The 22600-nt window shown below is 36.0% G+C and overlaps 1 pseudogene; it reads right to left on the bottom strand.

The window, feature by feature from the left end:
- Positions 1 to 5706: 5706 nt before the first annotated feature.
- LOC114076510 overlaps positions 5707 to 22600 on the bottom strand; it is a 58609-nt pseudogene continuing 41715 nt past the window's right edge.

Below are 22600 nucleotides of genomic sequence, written 5' to 3'. Positions count from 1 at the left end.
ATGTGGGGATATGTCTGTTACTCGTCTCCGATAATTGACTATCAAATTGGACACTTACAAAAAAACGTATGATGAAAATATCAAACAAAACCTTATGGTGATGTCAAACATGATAGCTCAACTCAAGAGTGTTGGCCATGTTCTTTCAGATGAACAACAAGTTCAAGCAGTAATTCAGTCTCTTCCCAATAATTAGGAACATTTGAAGGTTAAATTGACCCATAATGATAGCATCAAAACTTTTTCCGATGTTGCACGTCTAATGCCTTTGTGGCAGAGTCAAATGGTACAAAATCTTCAGGTTTCAAGCACAAGAAAAGATGGAAAAGAAATGGGAAAGACAAAGAGACTGGGGAAGGACCCTCTAAGAAAAAGAATAAACCAAGTTTCAAGAAAAGAAAAATTTTTTCAAGAAGAGAGACAAGACCAAAATGAAGTGTTATGATTGCCAAATGCTGGGGTATTTCGCTCGTGAATTCACTTAGCCCAAAAAGGTAGCATTTTTAAATACTGCATCTCTAAGTGCTACATCTGTTTCTAGCACTTCTTTACTAACTGAATCTTATCCTATGTCGATTGTAGACTCAGGATCCACCTACCACGTGAGTCGAGATAGAGAGGTGTTTGTAGATTTTCGTCGAGTTTCATCTAAATCAAATTGGATCTACGTATAATATTAGGCTTGAAGTCAAAGGTATAGGCACTTGCAAAGTGGATTTGCATGGTGGACCTTCCTTGATGTTAAATGACGTCCTATATACTTCAGAGATTCAACGAAACTTAATGTCTGTGTCTTCTCTTTAAGACGTTGATTTTGATTTTTTTAGTCGTAATGGTGTTACAATAACTCTAGATAACGTTTTATTTGGTTTTGGATTTCATTAGGACCTTTTTATCATATTAGATTGTAATCCTTCAACATATGACTATTATATCAACTGTTGTGTAGTCATATGTTAATCAAGTAACAATGATGTTGATGTTATTACATCACATACTAGATTAGGTCACATAGGGCAACAATGAATGAATAGGTTTGCAAAAGAAGGGTATTTAGGTTCTTTCACCAAAATTGAAATGCCAACTTCTGAAAATTATCTTGCTGGAAAAATTACACGTAAACCATTTGGAAAGTCTAAGAGAGCTGAGTTCCGACTTCAATTAAATTCATTTTGATATTTGTGGTCCAATAAATGTAAGGGAAAGGTCTGGTGCTACATATTTCACTACATTTATTGATGATTTCACGCATTTTGGTTATGTCTATTTGATTTCTCATAAATCTGAAACACTTGAGTGCTTTAAAATATGTTTGAATGATGTTTAAAATCAATTCGATAAAAGCATAAAAGCTTTAAGAACCGATCGATAACGTGAATATTTGTCAAAACAATTTCAAAAATAATGTACTGAAAAAGGAATTATCAGACAGTTAACTACTCCTTATACACCTCAACAAAATGGTGTAGCTGAAACAAGGAATAGAACATTATTAGAAATGACAAGATCAATGATGACACATGCAAATTTATCTATCTCTTTCAGTGGAGATGCATTATTGACTACGGCTTACATATTAAACAAAGTGCCTTCTAAGTCAGTGTCTTCCACCCCTTATGAACTTTGGGCTAGTCATAAAATAAACTTGAATGATCTACGACCGTGGGGTTGTGCGGCGTATATTAACAATCATTTTAGTGAGTTTGGTAAACTAAGTCGAAAAGGAAAGAAATGCATCTTTATAAGGTACTCTGAACGCTCTAAAAGATATGTGTTCACCTATGAACTGGAGGATGGAAGTATTACTGAAATTGTATCATGAGATGTTAAATTTTTTGGAAAATGATTTTCTCAAAAAGGGTGAAATATGTGAAGTATAGCCTCTGTACGAAATGTTGAATTCAAAAGATCAGGTAATGTTGTTAAACATAAATGATAATTCAATGGATCAAGAAATGATTTCTAGTCCGAGTGGGAGTTATGAATGTAAAAATCCTAGAGAGGAATCTAGACTTCAAATGCATAAGAGTACACAAAAGGTGTACCTAAATGATCTTATGAGATTGAGGATTATGTTTTTCTGGTTTCTCCCATCGAATTGGATGAACCCAATTGTGTAACTAAGACCTTATCAAGACCTGAAAGGGAAGAATGGTTAAAAGCAATGAGAGAAGAATTAGAGTCAACGAAAACCAACAAAGCTTGAGATCTAGTTGACCTTCATAAGGAATGTAAAGCTATTCGGAATAAATGGATTCTTAAAGTTAAACGTAAATCGGATGGGTCAATATAAAGACATAAAGCACTATTGGTTGCAAAAGGTTTTACTCAAGAAGTTGGAATAGACTATGAGGAAACTTTTTCACCAGTTGTGAAGTTTACATCCATATGATTACTTTTAGCTATTGTTGCATGTTTAGATCTAGAATTACACCAAATGGATGTGAAGATATTTTTTCTTAATTGAGAATTAAACGAAGAAATTTACATGGAACAACCAGTTGGTTATGTTATGAAAGGTAAAGAAAAGAAAGTTTGTAAATTGAAAAGATCAATTTATGGCCTAAAGCAATATTCAAGGTAGTGGTTTCTGAGATTTCATAAGGAGGTGATGTCATTTGATTTCACCATGATCGATGAAGACCATTGCATCTACGTGAAAAATTTCAATTGAAAATTGTAATTCTTTCTCTTTACGTAGATGATATTTATTAGATGGAAATAATTTGGAGTATGTGAAAACTGTCAAGTCATGGCTTTTAAAAATCATTTGATATGAAAGATATGGGTGAAGCAGATTATATATTGAGTGTTGATATCCAAAGAGATCGTTCCCAGAAAATTTTAAGTTTATCTCAAGAAACTTATATAAAGAAAATATTGGAATATTTTCGAATGAATAGTTGAAAATCCATGGATACTCATGTAGCAAGGGATGAAACTTTAAGAGTTGAAATGTGTCCAGAGACAGAAAAAGAAATGGAAGACATATCTCGAGTTCCTTATTCTAGTGTTGTCGAGAGTTTGATGTATGCTATGATGTGTACTTGCCTAGACATTATTATGTTGTAAGTCTAGTTAGAAGGTATCAATCCAATCCTGGAAGAGATCATAGGAAAGCAGCAAAGAGAATATTCAGATATCTGAAGGGAACTGCAGATCATACTATGTGTTATAATGGATTTGATTTATTCACAAGAGGTTATACCGATGCTGATTGGGATAGTGACCGGGATGATAGAAAATCAACATCCGGTTATTCTTTCTTATCAAATGGTGGTGCAATTTCATGGAAAAGTATGAAGCAAACTTGCACAACTCTTTAAACAATGGAATCTGAATTTATGACTTGTGCATCTGCAGTGGAAGAAGTTGTTTGGTTAAAGATATTCTTTGAGCATTTGAGTATTGCAAAGAATTATAAGGGTCCCATGATTCTATATTATGATAGTCAAGAGGCTATCGCATACACAAAGGATCCTAAGTACCGTAGCAAAACCAAACACATCGACATCAAGTATAACTTTGTGAGAGAAGTAGTGGAAAATAGAGAAATAGCTTTGCAATACATTCTTACACGTGAAATGATAGTTGATCCTTTTTACAAAGATCATCTCCAGAGACTTGTTTGAAAAACATGTTAAAGCTCTCGATTTACGTAAAGTATGATGATATTACAGTATTGTAAAATTAATTGATTGTTATAATATTCTCTTGTATATATAAAACAATTGAATTTATTTTTAAATGTTGTATGTATGTGATATTTGATTAGAAATACATTGTGTCGAACGAGTCACAAGATTGACTCTCTCACACGAGCAATCACCTCTTACGTCGAGGAATGTGAAGAGATGAGTTTCACCACCATATTATGACTTATATTGTGATCCAGACAAATGTTCAATAAGAAAATGAGTTTAAAGTTTACTGGAAAATAGAAACTAGGTTTAAACATCTTGAGGTGTTTAGACCTGGATCTGTACAATGTTGGATAATTCGGATGATGAGACATACACACCAGTATAAGGTGAAAACATCGTAGCACGTATTTCATACCACGTGTGTCTAGATATCTACGGGTCAATGAAAGAATATTCCCTGCTTCTTCATTGTGTGAGACCCAGAAAAGTTAAAATGACTTTTCAATGAATACCCTTTGACCTTTTGTTGTTTCTTGAAGTTTCAATCGATGTTGCTACTTTAGTATGTTACTAATAACCATGAATGATTCGGCAATGCAGTGCATGTCTAGGAAAGCAGTTGAATAGGAGCAGATAGATTCAAGTAGAAAGGAATTAAAGAATAATAAACTTATATACACAAGACAACTATTGCACTAACCATATTGGCATTGACTGTAATTGTGTGTATAAACTTAGATAAATATGAACTCGAGTTAATTTCCTAAAAGGGATGAGGGATCAGATAAGTAACTACTAAAGTAGCTAATGAATTATGGGGTATTGTGAGTAATATTATTCTCATATAAGTAGTGAATACCTTCCAAATGTGATTGAATTCTTATGTGGGGTTTGGAAAACCTCAATGTCAAACTCTTAATGCTCACAAGTCACACGAACTATTTGTTATGTGAATTGTGTGTTTAATTGATAATGTATTAGCTTGGGTCATGTCCACCATGTGAGAAGTGGGAGATGTAAGTTTAGGATTGTGGGTCTCCCATGTGGACTGACCCGACCCGATCTGACCCAAGAGATTGTTGATAAGAGTTCTTATCTCCTATTTGAAGGGGGGACAATTATTAAACTGATGACCTCCCAACCCCTCTTATTAAAAGGAAATATTTTATTTGAGATAAGGGAGGAGAAACAACGTAAACAAAACAAAAAATAACAAAAACACAGATCTGAAAGAAGGAGAACTTTTTTGTGTCTGATACATTTAGTTGGTGAATCAATCTTTGCTTCCTAGTGATTCAAAGCAAGACTTTGGAGCAATCGACTTCCGCTGCAAAACTATAAGGTACATAATTCGTCGATTTCTTTCTCTAAATCTAACAATATCCTTTCAAAGTTAAACAATCACCTGTCAAAATCACAAAATTATTTTATTTTAGAATAAGTTATTCCATATAAAAGGCGGGATAAAATAAGTCTAAGAACGATCCCAAACCATGGAATATCCCAACCTATCCACCCCATAACCCAACAACTTAAGTTTTAGGTTAATAATGATATTGTATTTATTGTAAACCCCAAAATAAAAACTCTTGCATTTCTTTACTTCCAAATAATCCATCATTCAAAGCCAGAAGCTAAGGGACAACCATTTTTCCATGAAACAAGAAAATTCACAGTATTTTATGACATACACCAATTAATTCTCAAAATATTAATTAAAGAGAAGATTCCAAATTTAACTAATGAAATTACAGTAGAGTTGCAATAGCAACCAAATCCCCGAGGCCCTAAATAATGTTCACTTACAATGCATGTAATAAAGTGCATAGACACTGTGGCAAGAGTTGGACATTTCTCTACCTCAAAAAGTTAATAATGAAACATTATCCAATACGAAGGTTTGAAGTCACATAGCGAGGATCCGTCTATACTGAATTTCTCGTCACACCTATCCTACGATCATAGAATCAAAAGATATCTACCAAAATTGGGTTACTGTTGCTCCAACAACAATAACCATTCCTTTAAAATCCTGAATCTAGAAAATACATTATGCAAAGACTCACATGATAACTCCTTCGACATTGTTAAGAGCCTTCTTTGCAATCTTGAATTAATCTGCCAGAGACTTTTGGCTATCAATGATTTTGACCAAACTAAAACAATTCATCAAAATAATACAGTTTTCTAAAATTTTACAAAACTAGTATAGACGTATTTCATAGTATCGTCTTAGGGTATATTTTATTTTTTAAAAGCTGACGGCGTTAGATTGATATACGTTACTCACAACAACGTTTTAGGAGTAAACTGTTGCTCAAATAACTTTTTAGGAGTAAAACGACTCAAAATAATGTTTTAGGAGTAAAATGATACTTACATTAATGTATATCAACCTAACGCTATTAGTTTTTTAAAAATAAAATATACCCTAAAACGTTACTATGAAATACGTTTATATTAGTTTTGTATAATTTTATAAAAATGTATTATTTTGGTAATTTTCGTTATATAATGACTTTGTTTGTCAAAAGCTCATGACGTACTTGCGGATAAAGAAGACAATCTCATCACGAAGTAACTTATACTCTGGCAAAATAGCAATTCGAGTAAGAATGTTCCAGACAAGCTTTTTAGGAAACTCCTAGATGGTGTCAAATAGCATCCGAAAGTGCATGATTCTTTTTGAAGTCGATTGTGAAGAATCACTGAGATCCACGACCTTCAAGACAGCAAGTGAAAGGCTAAAAGAAGCAACCCCACATCTGCGACAAACATGGATAGGTGCATTGATCTGATCAGCTGCATCTGATCAAGCTCCTTAAAATTATCCCACTGACAATACTGCAACTAACAATTATATGGTTTTGATATAAGTATAATACAGTGCTTTTGGAACTTAACATATATAATAAAATTGCACTACTTTAAAAAGGTTAGCGCATGCAATTTTCTTGGCTGCAAAAGTAAATATTTACGAGTACCATATTTCAAATGATTCTCAAGCATGATGATTCTGACCACCCCAATAAAAAGGGATATGAGAACCAACGGTGTAGATAAAGAGAAAATTGTCTGTATTTAGTCTTATAAATTCATCCTCCATAGATAAAATGAGCACATGATCTCAAACAATATCAGATGATTCTAAGAGCATAATGATTTTGGCCACTCTAATTAAAAGGGAAAACTTGGACCAATGGTGTGTTAGAGAAAAACAGTTTAAACTGTGTCTGTGCATATTCTCATCATATCCGTCCTCCATTTGCCAAAATGAGCATATGATTACAAAATTTAATTTTATGTGCCAAAGGAACTTCTTGAACCATAGGGATGTCTCAATTTAACCCACTATTAACTTGTGTCACAGGTCCGAAGTTGACTTTGAACTCTAATTGCATCAAATGCAAGCACAAATCACAAGAAAAATTACACTGTTCATATAGTGTAAGAAGTACTTCATTTGTCTTTGTTAATTATGGTATATTTGGATAGTATTAATACGAGAATATTTAAATAAGGTATGATTACGTAGTCTAGGTAGGAGGATATTCCTTAATCCATTTAATTAATTAGTTAGATATTATGTAATATTTCAATTAGTTTCTTTTTTTATTTACATTATTTGTAACAACCACTTAGTCCCATAAATTTGAGGGAATGATCAATCAATTCAATTCTCAATATCTCCTCTTCTTCTTTTCTTCTTCTAATTTCTCATGGTATCAGAGCTATTGCTTTTTTAGCTCTCTATGAATGTTCTTCAATTTCAGTAACGGAAAACAAAAAAAGACAGGGGATTGATCAGCTGGTTGATAAATCAACCGTATCATAAAATTGTCAAGTCTCGTCTTTCTCTTTCTCCAATACTTCTTTTTGTGAAAAAAAAAAAACTCATAATGGATGAATCATCTCAATCTATCACTTTAACTGGAGCAGACTATAATGACTACCTTCAATATCACACATCAAGACAACAATCATCAACTTCTTGCACAATACAACCTGGTAACTCCTTTGCTTATGTCGCACAGTCCTTGCCTCAAGAACAATGGATTTCTTGATTCTGGTGCTTCTGACCATAATTCTGGTAAGAAAAACAGTTTCTCTACTGTTACTACCACTTCTACTCTATCTGCTGTTACTTTGGAAAATTGATCAAATAAAATTTTAAAAGGGATAGGTATAGCTCATCATCTGCCTTCCACACCTTAAAAATCAAATCTTTTTGCACCTGAATGTGCATATAATCCTATTCCCATTACCAATTACCATAAATTTTGAAATGCGTCCTAACTCTATTTGATGATTCTGTTCTCTTGTAGGAACGAAGTACGGTACATGTGATTGGTAAATGATATGAGTCACGGGGATTGTACCTACTCTCTATCCCAAAACCACATGTTGGTTTCACTTATGTTGTTTCTTCTGAATTGCTCCATAGTCAATTGGGTCATCCAAGTCTACTGAAATTGCAAAAGATGGTCCCTATTTTATCTAGTTTATCTTTCTTAGAATGTGACTCGTGTCATCTTGGTAAGGACACTCGTTCCTCTTTCCCAAAGTACGTTAATAATAGGGCAGCCTCTATGTTTGAAATCATTCATTCGGATATATGGGTCCAATTTTTTTCTTTTATAGATGATTATTCTCGGGGCACGTGGTTATTTTTAATGAAAAAGCGATCTGATCTATTCTCTATCATTCAGAAATTTCATGCTGAAATTTGAAATCAATTTGACATTTCCATTAAGAAGTTATTCAGTGATAATGCACGAGAATACTTCTCTACTTTCTCTTCTTTTATGTCATCCCATGGCATATTGCACTTGTCTTCTTGTGCACATTTTCCTCAACAAAATTGGGTTGTTGAGTGAAAGAACAGATATCATGTTGAAGAAACTCGAACATTGCTCATTCACAATCATGTCCCTTTACATTTTTGGGGTGATGGTGTTATTACTGCTTGATATTTAATCAATCGCATGCCTTCATCTTTTTTTCCAATACTAGAGTCCTCAATCAGTCTTTTATCCAGACAAAAAATTGTTTCCTCTTCCTCCACTTGTGTTTGGTTGCACCTGTTTTGTTCATTACCTTACCCACGAAAAAGATAAACTTCAGCACAAGACTTTTAAATATGTCTTTCTTGAGTATTATCGTGTAGAAAAAAGGTTACAAACGCTTTGATCCCTCTACCAATAGGTACTTGATCTCGTAGATGTTAATTTTTTCGAGACTTCTCTGTATTTTTCTCCTTATACGGAAAATCAGAAGGCCACAACAGTCCTTTGCATTCAAACTATTCCAACCCCAATTCCACCTGCAACTCTTAAGGTTTATTCCCGACGACCTCAACATCCTACTTAACTTGCTAATCCAATTGGTATTTCTAACACTTATACAGGGGCACAAAGCAATCTTGGTGACTCATTACTTTCTCCAACAATGTCTTTTGCTTCGGTCGAGCACTTTATGAGGATCTACAACTGACAATATATGTGGCGAAGTAGGAGCGTATGACTTATATGCTCCAGCTTGAGAGAGAATGTTAATTATGGTATATTTTGATATTCGAATATTCAAATAATGTATGATTAGATAGTCTAGATATGAAAATATTCTCTAATCCCTCTAATTAAGTAGTTAGGATATTATGTAATATTTTATTAGATTCTTTCCTTATTTACATTATCTGTAATAGCTATTTAATCCCATCAATTTGAGGGAATTTTCAATCATTTCAATTCCCAACATCTCCTCTTCTTCCTTTCTTCTTCTAATTTCTCAGTCTTCTCCTCTTCTCATTTTACCGACATGTGACAAGATGAGGGGCGTATTGGTATTGAGGGAAATTATTTAAATAAATGGTGTTTTACTTATTTTCTGGTGCCTGTTAAGCAAGTAGAAAATATTGTCTCAAGAACAATCATATATAGTTTAGACAATCACTATGGTGTGGAGGTGGGGCATGACCCGGGAGGACACAATTAGTGTAAATGTCACTTATGGAACTTATTTTCCCTACTACTAGAAAGGAAGTTCTTTTCCTAATTTCCTACCAAAAATGTTTCCTATAATATCTTGACCAACCAAACATGAGAAAATCGAAAAATATTTTCCAGTCATACTAAATACACCCGAGATGTAATTCTTCGCTTTCTAGAAATGTAGTAATGAAAAACTTTTTGTCCCCCCAGCTTTGCTGAGTGAAAAAGACCGTGTAACATAATTTTGAGTAGAAGGCATACCTGCAGGGTGAACTTATTGTTTTTGTTATGGCTGCATAATTTGGAAGCTAGAGCACAATAGTATTTGTTAAAAGCTTTCTCTTGTGAACAACATTCTACCAAAATCTCTCATGATTTCCCTATCCTGCATGTATAAATATTTACGAAGTTGAACACTGGAAGCACAACAATGAATAGCAGGGAATTCAACCAACAACTGCCAACCTGCTTGCCTTGCAAATCCAATCTTAGAAGTTTCTCAAATGCATCAATATAGTCCTCCCCATACGCAGAAAAATTGCCCTTCTTGCATCAGTATTCATCCTCTGAGCAGCAGCAAGCTGAAGCATCTTTTGAGCCTCAATGACCTCCAAATCAATCGTGCTGGAAACATCTTGAACATCAGTTGTGGAATCAATACTCCCAGACATCCACCACTGGCCTTTCTTGTAAGGATCAATCAGCTTGCTCCACTTTAACCCTCTAATCAATATATCAACTACTCTGAGATGCAAGTAAGATAACAAGAAGACATTAGCATGCTAAGGATGATAGAAATGATGAGACAGTGTATAGTTATGATCTAAGGAATTTCAAATTTCATGGAATTTGCCAGCTAATTACCATCATTTATTGTTTTTATCTATCTAACTAACAAAAGCATAGTAGTGAAACTTATGTACTATAACTGTCACGACCCGAGAGCCCCCTAAGTCGTGACACGGCGTACTTGACCTCTAGGAGGTCTTGTACAAGCTTTTTAGCTTTCATTCATCACATATATATGAAAGTAGTGCGTAACCAAAACTTTTCACAATAATAGTCAAAGTCTTTTATAAAATGTAGGGAAAAACTATGTCTCATCATAAGTCATCTTAGACACAAGTCAAATATCATAGGGTCACAACCCTTCCATCAAATTTGAAAATAAACTTATAGTCTATTACAATGTCTTTAGAAAAGGAAAACTAGAATGAAGATCTATGCCCTCGATCATATGAGGACATACCAATCTTGAGATAAATTTATTTCCCAAGCTTCAACTTCTAGGAAAACCCACACTTGCCTCCTACACTTGTATACATAAAGAAACATATGGAATTAGCACAATTGATGCACTAAGTGTGGTGAACATGCAAGAAAACCATGCAAAAAGGGACATTTACTTCAAGATATACTTTCATGCTATTTTGACAAGTAGCTTTATCATAAGAGTTTTAAGAGACATAACACAAGTCAACAATCACATATAAGACATATTCCATATTCAACAAGTAAGCCTGCTCATCACTTTAGACCATCTAACTAAGGTTACTCTAAGACTCACTTGAGTAAGGCATGAAGAGACTGGCCATACATCCTCTTTAATCACACCTAAGTGATCCTCAAAGCTATCCCAGGTAAGAGTCTGTATAGACAACATATTATTACTAAGTGAACATTATTCATTACAGACATTTAAGAGACAACTAAAAAATTAGGGGACTTCACATAATGGTCTTGGAATACCTACGGAACTCATTCTAGAATCTTCAAAGCCCACTTGTGTCATGTATAGATAGTGTCCCATTCCACTACTTACACGTTGTAGAACCTATAGAATACTAGAGTGCACATCCCATATGATGAGAATAGACATTAACAGACATAGACCACACTAGTTAGGTATGGAATCAGGTGTCATAAAGACCCCACACCGTGGAAGGTGTTCTACTTGTCAAGGGTAGAACCAGGAAACATGTCATGTTGGCTCATGGTTTAGGGGATATCAAAAGGTTTCGTTGTAATCTAGACTTATAATCAACTAGAGCTACTCCCATAAGCATATCAACCCGGTGCTTTGAATTTGTTCTCTTAGATTAATTCATTCACATAGGTGTATTAGAGAAGGTACCATCACTAAACCCTACCAACTCAATATACCATTTTCAAGAATGGGTCCCCTAGGGTTTCCAATCAAGCTTTATTTTGGATAGATCTTATGACTTCCTTAGAGATGGCTTCATGCCGTTCCGGCCAATTTACCTCTAAGTCTATCATTCCACTCAAGAAGGAGGAACCATTTAGGTTTATTCCTTCAAGGCTTCTTATTAACATTTTTCATGTCCAAGGTTGTACTTTAGTCATTCATAGAAGGGTACTCAATTTAGGTCTACTTATCCTAGACTTTCATTTATGAACTCATTCAATACAATTCAAGTACCAAGTAGGAACAACTAAGTCTACCAACACAAGATACAACATCATTCTATAAAGGCTCTCCCTAGTCCTTTATCATCATATATCAACAATTAGAGAAGAAGTACATTCAATCATATCATTATTTCACCCATACTAGTTCATATAGACATCACATGAGCACCTTCACTTTATACCTTCACAAGTACCATAACATGATAATACCACAATTCACATAATAATACCGACAAAGCCATGTTGATAACATTTATAACAATTAAAAACCGCTACCATAAGTGGATCATACCAATCAATAACAATTCAATGTCAATTATATATTAAACAAAGTAATTAGGTCAACTCACCACCTTACAATAGCCACAATCACCATTCCTTAGCCTTTCCTACAAATTCATACAACAAAGGGATCTTACCAATATAAATGTCCATAAGACTAGGACAACAATTCATCCATATCAATGATCCAACAAAACTAAATATAGATTTCAATACTATAATATAAACCATGAACAATTTAAAAAATAATCAACATATAATTCGATAGCACATAACAATCTAAACATGAATTCAACATAATTAGATCATAACCAATACCTTCACTTTAGATCCAAAATTAGGAATTCAAGGAATACATGGATTCATGGAGTTTTTGATCGTAAAAACACTAATTAACATTGAATACTACATAAAACCTCAACTTAAACCCTTGTATGCAAGAACCCATGCTTAGAAGTCAGAATAGAATTTCAACGTTTTTGGTGATATTTGAAAAGCCTTTGGAATTGGCTCCTTGAATGAAAGTAGCGTCAAGGGTGAAATCACCATACCTTACTAGTAGAATTCCGATGAAAATTGATGAAGAAATCAATGGAAACCTTCAATACTAGATCCAATTTGACTCTAAGCTTCGATGGAGGTTTTTTAGAAAACTTCTTTTGAACTTGGGTTTTTCATTTTGAAGAATCAAGTCTAAGTCTAGGTTTTAGTATTTTAACTAACTTAAAATAAAATAAATTAGCCAAAATAACCGTCCCCTATTTAATTGGACAAGGGTGGAAATTACCAAACCACCCTTAGCTTGAACGAAACTTTGCGTGCAGTTGCATGTGCCAAACGACGACTCCTATTGAGCGGGCATCGTTTGGACTATGGTCCGTCCTGCTGGGCATGGTTTGGATCATAGACTCTGTAAAATGGGGGCTAATCTCCCACAACTAAGTGTTGAGCCACAACCCCTTTGATAGGGTGTCATTTGATCCACTAGGTGTTAATGGGGTTGTTGATTGGGGTTGTTTTGGCAGCTTCATGGAAAGCATTTGGGTACTCCTCAAGGACCCTTAGGGTGATCCATGGGGAGTCGTATCCGGATGTTTCGACCCTAAACATGACCATCTAGATGATAGGGTCTCCTCCTATCATTTTAGACCCCAAACAACACATAAAACATGCAAAGGCACATTAGCACACACAAGACTAGTTTCCCAACATCTTGGTCGTTCTTCGACGTTTGACTTTTAAACTCTTCAAACTGCCTCCTAAAGCTATTACTCCTCATTTTAACACCTTATGAACTCATAGAACAGATGTGAGTCTCTAGTTTATCCTAGTTTATTTTGAGGGTTGTAACACTAATATCTTTGGCCCTCCATGTTTATATTCCGCAGAACTACCGAATATTGCAAAAATAGTGCTCGGCAATTGTATAACTCGATCAAACAATATATATGTATTATTCCGCTAGTGTGAAATCCAGCACATTTTCACTATATTTGAAACATTGTCTTCAACACAATGCACCAAATTTTGCATTTAAGTGCAATAATGATTTGACGTAATGTAATACACCGTATCCAAAACAGACAAAAAAGTAGTTTCTTGAGAAAATCTGTATGTTCAATCAACGGCTGCCATCGATCGACCGTAGCCTGACCCACGGTCCATCAAGTACATCCGTCGATTGAGTCAGAACCCCCTCCCACAAACTCAACCCAGTAAAAATTTGCTTAGTGTCGAACAACGAACGGATCTACGGTCTGTAGTATGTGTCCGTTGATTAACACCCCATTTACCCACTCTCTGACAAGAACCACGATGGACCAGCACGGTCCGTAGATGGATCCACGGACCGTAGGTATGACCGTGGGTGGAAATTAGCAGATAGTTCGGGGGAAATTGCAGTTGGGTCAACTTCAAATGATAATAAATCTTAGAGAAAAATAAATTATGTGTCGCATGACATACCAAAATATATATAATAGAATTATCTATCCATAGCCACCGACCTTGGTAAAATCAGACCTCCGAGTAAAAAATTCTGCCTTTTTTAGTAAAAGCCTATCAAACTGACCCAAACGACGGACCGTCGATTGAATGATGGACTGTCTGTCGAGGTCGTCGTTTGGTCCGACAACAACTAACTCAGGGGTCTTTTGGTCTTTTCCCACTTCATTTAAACCCTAAGATACGTTGTTTTGACCTTAAATCATCATATTTTAGTTAGTTTAAGCCTAGAAACATAAAATGAACTTACCTAAGTCAAAATCATAAATGAAATGTTAGAAAATTTAGAAGCAAGAAAGGAGAAAAAGGTTAAGAACCCTAGTTCAAGAACGCAGCAAGGTTCCAGCAGTTCCAGCCTTGAGATCTGAATATTTCTCCGTGAATTTCATCACCAGCTGTGTGATATTTCACTAGTGAGTTCCTTTCACCTATTAGATCCCTAGTTTTCAAGAAGATTCTTGATTCTTATATCATGATTAAACCTAGGTTTTTTAGAACTCCAACAGAACTTCATGAATTATGTGTTCCAAATCATATTTCCATGTTATTACTAAGATTATTGCATAAATTTCAGAATTTGGCTATGTATTTTTTTAGTTCTTGAATTGCACATGCTAGGTCAGCTATTTCAGTTATGTCACACCCCGAGCTACCCCCAAGATGCGAACATGGGACCTAGGTCCACAAGTGATCCCAAGCTAATCATGTTGGCATGATCATGAGCATACTAAAGAATATAAACTAATGCGGTAGCTAAATTATACTTAAAATGAAAAGATGGAGAATACCCATATGCTAAAATTGAGATATATGAAAACTAATGAGTATAATACAAAAAAAAAAATTAACTCAACGCTTAGCTGAAACTATGTCAAAAAATAGCCTCTAAACTGGACTGGAAATACTGGGACAAGCCTCATCTTAATCTAGCAAAAATTGAAACTAAATGACAAAAGACTGAAATAAAACTTATGACTGTTGTCCTCGGAGGACTCACCATTGAATCTCCTGAAGTGGAGATCAGAAATCGTTCTAAGCACGATATGGATTCTGAGAACCTAAACCTAGATCACGAGAAGATGTAGCGCACGTATGTGTCAGTACTTGAAATTACTAAGCATGTAGGATAAAGTAAAGCTGAAATAAAACATTACTGGAGAAGCACAAAAGCAAGTATAATAATCTGAACATGATATACCAAAGTTTGAGCTAATTTGATGTAATGACCAATTTATAACATGCTGAAACTGAATGTTGGATGTACTGAAAAATATTCAATGCAATGGAGTCTAACTGAACTGTGGGAGCTACCAATAACCGATAATAAAACCACATGAGCTAAATGTGGAGTCTGATGTATACGCCCTATCAAGAGGACCCAATATACCCTGCTAGAGGTATAAAGGCATGTTGGCGTGATCACTAAACTGATTGCCCACGGAGGATACTTGCAACCTACCTGGCTAGTAGTTTTGGGACTAATTGGGTATGCTGAACCCTAGTTCAACTCGGTATTATGCTACTCCCAATGATTTATGTAGTTAATTGATTATGTTTGAATTTCTCTAAATACTGGATAGCTCAAAATTGAACATCCAAACTGATAATGCAACAATTAATCTTATAAGGATTCATTAATAAATGAGGCATGTATATCTGAAATAACTGAAATATATGACCTATCATGTGTAATTCAAGAATTATAGAAATACATAGTTAGGGTTCTGAAATTCATGTGATAAACTTAATAATAACTTTACAATCTGATTTGGAACATATATTAATAAATTCATGAAGTTCTATCGAAGTTCTAGAAATCCTAGGTTTAATCATGATAAGAGAATCAAGAATTGACGAAAACTAGAGATCCAATGGGTTAAATGAATACACTAGTGAAAAAATCCCACATACCTGGTGATGAAATCCACGGAGAAATAGTTAGATTTGGGGGCTGGAACTACTGGAACCTTGATGTGTTCTTGAACTAGGGTTCTTGAGCTTTTTCTCCTTTCTTGCTTCTAATTTTCTAAGTTTTGATTTATCATTTTGACTTAGGTAAGTTCTTGTTATGTTTCTAGGCTTAAATTGACTAAGATATGTAGATTTAGGGTCAAAAGGACGTATCTTAGGGTTTAAAAAAGTGGGAAAAGACCCTGAGTCAATTGTTGTTGTTCAATCGACGGTCCGTCGTTTTGGTCTGTAGGTTGAATCAGTTCGACAGGCCCTTTATAAAACGGTCATAATGTTTTACTCTAAGCTCTTATTTTAGAAAGATTGGTGGCTATTGACAGATAATTCAATTATCTATCTTTTGGTATGTCATGGGACACATTATTCATTTTGTGCTAAGATTTATGAATATTTGAAGTTGACCAAACTGCAATTCCCTCGCTAACTATCTGATTATTCCCACCTACGGTCATACTTGTGGTTCGTGGGTCCATCTATGGACTGTGCTGGTCAAAGATAGTTCTTGTCAGAGAGTAGGTAAATGGTGTGTTGATCGACGGACACAGACTATGGACATTAGGTATGTCTATCATTCGACAGTCAAATATTATGGGCTGAGATTTTTGGGGGGTTTCGAACTCAATCGACGGATGTGCAGAACGAATCATGGGTCACGCTACGGTTCATCGATGGTAACCGTTGATTGCACGTGCAGATTTTTGAAAAGATTATTTTTGGTCTATTTTGGATACAGGGTGTTACATTATCACCCCCTTGGAAACATTCTTCCTCGAATGAAGACTAAACTAGATGAAATAGAGGGGGAGAGCTCCAATCCCTACTACTAAACACCGAGGACCGAGTTTCTGACTTGATTAAGTTCCAAGAACATGCAAATACGCTGAAAATGCAAGTAGAATCTGAGGGAACATGATTCTAAGGCTGAATTTACACATGAATAACTGAAAAACTGAAGAGGAACTATCACCTCACGCTGGAGTGGAATCGGAAGAAAAGAGGTGAGGGTACTTGGTTTTTAGGCTGCTTCTGCTTCCCAAGTAGCTCCCTCTACGGACTGACTCCTCCAAAAAACCTTGACAGAAACGACTTCTATATTTCTCAACCATCTAACATGACGGTCAAGAATCTCATCACCCTTTCATCGATGACACTTTCTGAAAAACCCAATCATTAACTTGGAACTCTAGTTCCCTCCTCCTTACATCTGCATAAGATTTTGGACGACCCTAGGCTGTCTTAAGTCTATCGCTAATGACTTGCATTTTCTCCATAGCATAAAGGACTGAATCGGGCCCTATTAAAGATGTTTCACCTACTTCAAACCAACCAATAGGATATCTACATCTACGCACATACAAAGCCTCATAAGGGGCCATCTGAATGATTGAATGGTATCTATTGTTGTAGGCAAACTCAATCAGAGGAAGGTGATCATCCCAACTACCCTTGAAATCGATCAGACAAGATCTCAACATATCCTCTAGGGTCTGAATGGTACGCTCTTCCTGTCCATCCGTTTGCGGATGAATGTTGTGCTAAGGTAAACTTGAGTACCAAGACACTTCTGAAATGACTTCCAGAAATGAGAGGTAAACTGAGGACCTCTATCGGAGATGATAGAAAAAGCAACCCCATGCAACCTCACAATTTCATTAATGTAAAGAATGTCATAGTCCTCTGCCAAATCTGCAGTCTTAACCTTCAAAAAGCGAGAAGACTTAGTACTCGTATCAACTATCACCCAAATGGAGTCATATTGTCTACGAGTACGCGGTAACCCTGTGATGAAATCCATATCGATCACTTCCAACTTCCAAGTAGGAATGTCAATCTCTTGAGTCATATCCCCTGGTTTCTGATGTTCTACCTTGATTTTCTAACAATTGGGAACTTACTCACAAGATCTGCTATACCCTCTTCATGCCATTCCACCAATAGACTTCCCTCAGATCGCAGTACATCTCAGTGGCACCTGGGTGAACAAAATATCTGGCATTATGGGCTTCTGCAAGAATATGTTGTCTCAACTTTCCCACATGAGGAACACACAATCTACCCTGGTAGCGAAGTACACCATCTCCCGTTTGGGAAAAAACCTCCACTCTCTGATTATGGACTACACCCTTAAGTTCAAGCAAGATTGGATCACTGTCTTACTTTTCCTTAACCTCCACTACCAAAGAAGATTTTGCCCCATTCTGAACTGTTACACCGCTTTCTAATAAGCTCATAAGTCAAACTCCTAAGCGAGCAATCCTGTGAACATCCTTCACTAGCTCCCTCCTTTCTTCCTCGACATGGGCTACACTACCCATAGATAGTCTACTAAGAGCATCTGCTACTACATTCGCTTTACAGGATGATAATGCACACTCGTAATCCTTAAGGAACTTTAGTCATCTCCTCTGGTCAAAGATTCAACTCATTTTGTGTGAACACATACTAGAGGCTCTTATGGTCAGTGAACACATCTACATGAACACCATACAGGTAGTGTCTCTAGATCTTGAGTGCAAACACTGCTGCTGCAAGCTCTAGGTCATGAGTTGGATAGTTCTTCTCATGCACCTTTTGCTGTCTAGAAGCATAAGCTCTGACCTTATCTCGTTTCATCAACACACTACCAAGGCCAACTCTGGATGCATCACAATAGATCACATAACAATCTGAACCCTCTGGTATAGACAAGATAGAAGTTGTAGTCAATCTTGCTTTCAATTCTTCAAAGCTTTTCTCACAATCATCTTACTGTTGAAGCTTGACCTTCTTCTAAGTAAACCTAGTCATGGTAAGGCTATGTATGAAAATCCTTCCACAACCTGATCAAACTAGAAGTTACCAAGGAACCATGCATAACACTGAATAGGGAGCCGCCACCTTCTATAATAACTAGCTAGATCTAAGAAACTTTTGATATCAGAAGCACAGGTAGGTCTGGGCCATTGTTAGACTGCTTCTATCTTCTGTGAAACCACTCGGATTCCCTTGCTAGATACAATGTGACCAAGGAAAGCAACGGATTGCAACCAAAACTCACATTTGCTAAACTTAGCGAATAACTGGCGATCTTTGAGAGTCTGCAGAACAACTCTCAAATGACTTGCATATTCTTCCTTATTCCTATAGTGAATGCGGATACCATAAATAAAGATGATAACGAACAAGTCCAAGTACTGTTTGAACACTCCGTTCATCAAGTCCATGAAAGCTGCAGGAGCATTAAATAGTCCAAATGACATAACTACAAATTCATAATGGCCATACCGAGTTCTGAAGGCTATTTTTGGAATGACACTATCTTTGACTCTGAGCTGATGATAACCCGATTCGTGGTCTATTTTTGAGAAATGGCTAGCAACCTGAAGTTGGCAAAGAAGTCATCAATCCTAGGTATAGGATATTTATTCTTGATTGTGACCTTATTCAACTATCTATAGTCGATGCACATTCTGAGGAAACCATGTTTCTTCTTTACGAACAACTATTGTGCACCCCATAGAGAAATACTAGGTGTGATGAAACCCTTATCTAAAAGGTTTTTCAACTGCTCTTTCAATTCCTTAAGCTCTGTTGGAGCAACACTATAAGAAGGAATAGAAATAGGTTGGGTATCTTGAAGGAGATCAATTCAAAAGTCGATTTCCCTTTTGGGAGGAACTACGGGAAGATTTTCAAGAAACACTTCTGGAAACTCACTGACTACTGGAACTGACTCAAGATTTAGGGTTATAGAGCTAGAATCTTTAACCCAAACTAGATGATTGAGATAATCCTTAGAGATCATCTTTCTAGCCTTAAGGTAAGAATAAATCGACCCATAGGCGCTAAAATACTACCCTTCAGTTCTAAGATTGGCTCGTCTGGAAACTGAAATCGAACAATTCTAGTATTACAATCGACTAAGGCATAACATGAGTGTTACCAATACATTCCTAGAATGACATCAAAGTCTACCATTTTTAACTCTACAAGATCTGCTTAGTTGACCGGCGTCGTTGAACTCTGAGAGGTCGCAGACAAGCCTACATACATCACTCTTACTTCATCTAGGTTAAGTTTAGCGGAAAATTTGAACTTTTTGTCTTCTTACTTCATGCGAAACATTTTACAGTTAACATCACAGGCTTTCACAAATCAATCATCCAAAATAGAGATAATCAAAAGAAAGAAATATTTTATAATTGCCTTAAACACATTTTTGCAAAAAAGGCACCAATACAAAGTATGACATGAAAGTGGAAAGAAACACTAGTGGAACATGCTGCACCAGCTAAAGCCTACATCTATGCTAGATAATAACGGTAGACATTCTCGAAAACATGAGGGCCTTCCAAGTCCGAATGAAAGCTTCACGTCCGGATAGCTACAACGTCAACCTGTAAGCTCTAGCCTCCACCTGTGCCTGCACCTAAATATATAGAGCTGTATAGGATCAGTACACACTTGTACTAAGTATGGGTATAAGCAAACACACACCAAGGACATGCATGAGCAAGAATAGCTCTTTGCTAACAACATGATTTACGGAAAGTCAAGTCAGTGGACTTGCCAGTTTTGGATTACGAATGTCAATGGACCTGCCATATTGAGATTAGGAAAGTCATGCCATGAGTGTAACATGCATTATAACATTTATCATTTTGCAAACAACACATAACATATTTCACATTTCATATCACGTAGTTCATATCATTCTTTCATATGCCATGAGACCTTGGAATCATGGACTTGACATTAGGACTTCCCAAAATGAGGGCTCAACATATGGGAGCTCAACTAGGAAGTCTTCTTTAGCAAACACAGAATTTGCTTCTTTCATTCATACGTACTTCATTTTTTCATTCTTTCATATACTAGTGTAATCACCAGTCATACCTAGGATGTATTTTAAGACTCTCATCGGGTTTGCTGTGCAATGACAAAGAATAACCTAGCGTCATTACTTAAGTCTATATCACCTATTGATTATCATATCCTTAACCCTTTGGTATCGTTCATTTCATTATGTGCATCATTTGAGGCTAGCCTCATTCATTCTTTGTGATCTTTAACTTTAACTGACATAGATCATGTGAGCATCATGAAATCCAGTGCCTCCCCCACACCGAAAAGAGGTGGAGTGACTGCCCAACGTTACCCAAAACATGCTAGCGTACATGGGAATTGAACCCCGCTAGATTCTTATATTGACAGTATAGGTTTGAAGACTAGGAGATATAAGGAGACCCATACCCGGCATGACGGACAGTCTCATCTCATGAGATTTACGTGAACCTCCGCCCTTCCCAAAACGTAGGCATCATCGCTCATAGCTAGTCTATCGGTGCTCAGTATAAAGTTCCAGTACATTCAACTCATACGTCATGGCAGCTTGCTTCTAGTATGAGAATATCATTGCTCAATAGATGATTTCTCATCTCACCATTAGTATTAAGTGTGTTAATCTCAATACTTTCATTAGAGTGTTCATAGAGACTGGCCTTTTAATTACTTTTACACTCTCATATGTGAGTACGTTTTGGTAACATTTACTTAGGCTCAATTGAGATTATTCTCGTCTTTTACATTAGCCTCATATCATGTTGTCACCACATTCATTAACATTAGCACCATTGCTCTTCATAATTACTCACCCCATTTTACGTGAATGTTCATTTCATCATATGCCAATGCACTTGGTCATTTAGTGTTTTTCACACTCGTACTTAACCCTTCTAGGGTTACTTTATTTCTTTACATACGTCTTAGGTTCACTTATTCTTAAATGTATGCTAGACTTATGGGTCTATACATACTAGCCATGAGGCTTTACTCATAGTTCGTAAGTGACTCATATCTTTCTAAGATTATGTAGTACAAGACTTATGCATCGTGTATGAATGCCAAGATATTTCGATCTAAGTAGATAACACTATTCTTGAACATTTAATTCACGTATGATTTCTGTATCAATACGGAAATTTGGGCAAGGGAACGTAAGTTCGAATCCCTTGGACAATACATACATTTTTCCTTGATTTTATTTTTAATCAACATGACATTGGACCCTAGATCGAGCCCCAACACCTACATTCTGTCTTTAATTTTTCTCCTTGGATCCTCCTCTTATTTGGCCGAAGTGTTGTGGATCGAAACCCCACAACCCCTTTTATTTATTTATTTTTCATTTAATTCTTCTTGTCCAATTCACATAGACGATGAGGTTGTGGGATCAAAACCCCACAGCCTCTCCTTATTTTTCTCCAATTCCGCAGCCTACTTGAGGACGTGGGTTCA

The sequence above is a fragment of the Solanum pennellii genome, chromosome 3 (assembly GCF_001406875.1).
Source record: "Solanum pennellii chromosome 3, SPENNV200".
Classification (NCBI taxonomy): domain Eukaryota; kingdom Viridiplantae; phylum Streptophyta; class Magnoliopsida; order Solanales; family Solanaceae; genus Solanum; species Solanum pennellii.
Note: the sequence above shows the minus strand (reverse complement) of the source record. Positions and strands in the feature narration are given on the sequence as shown.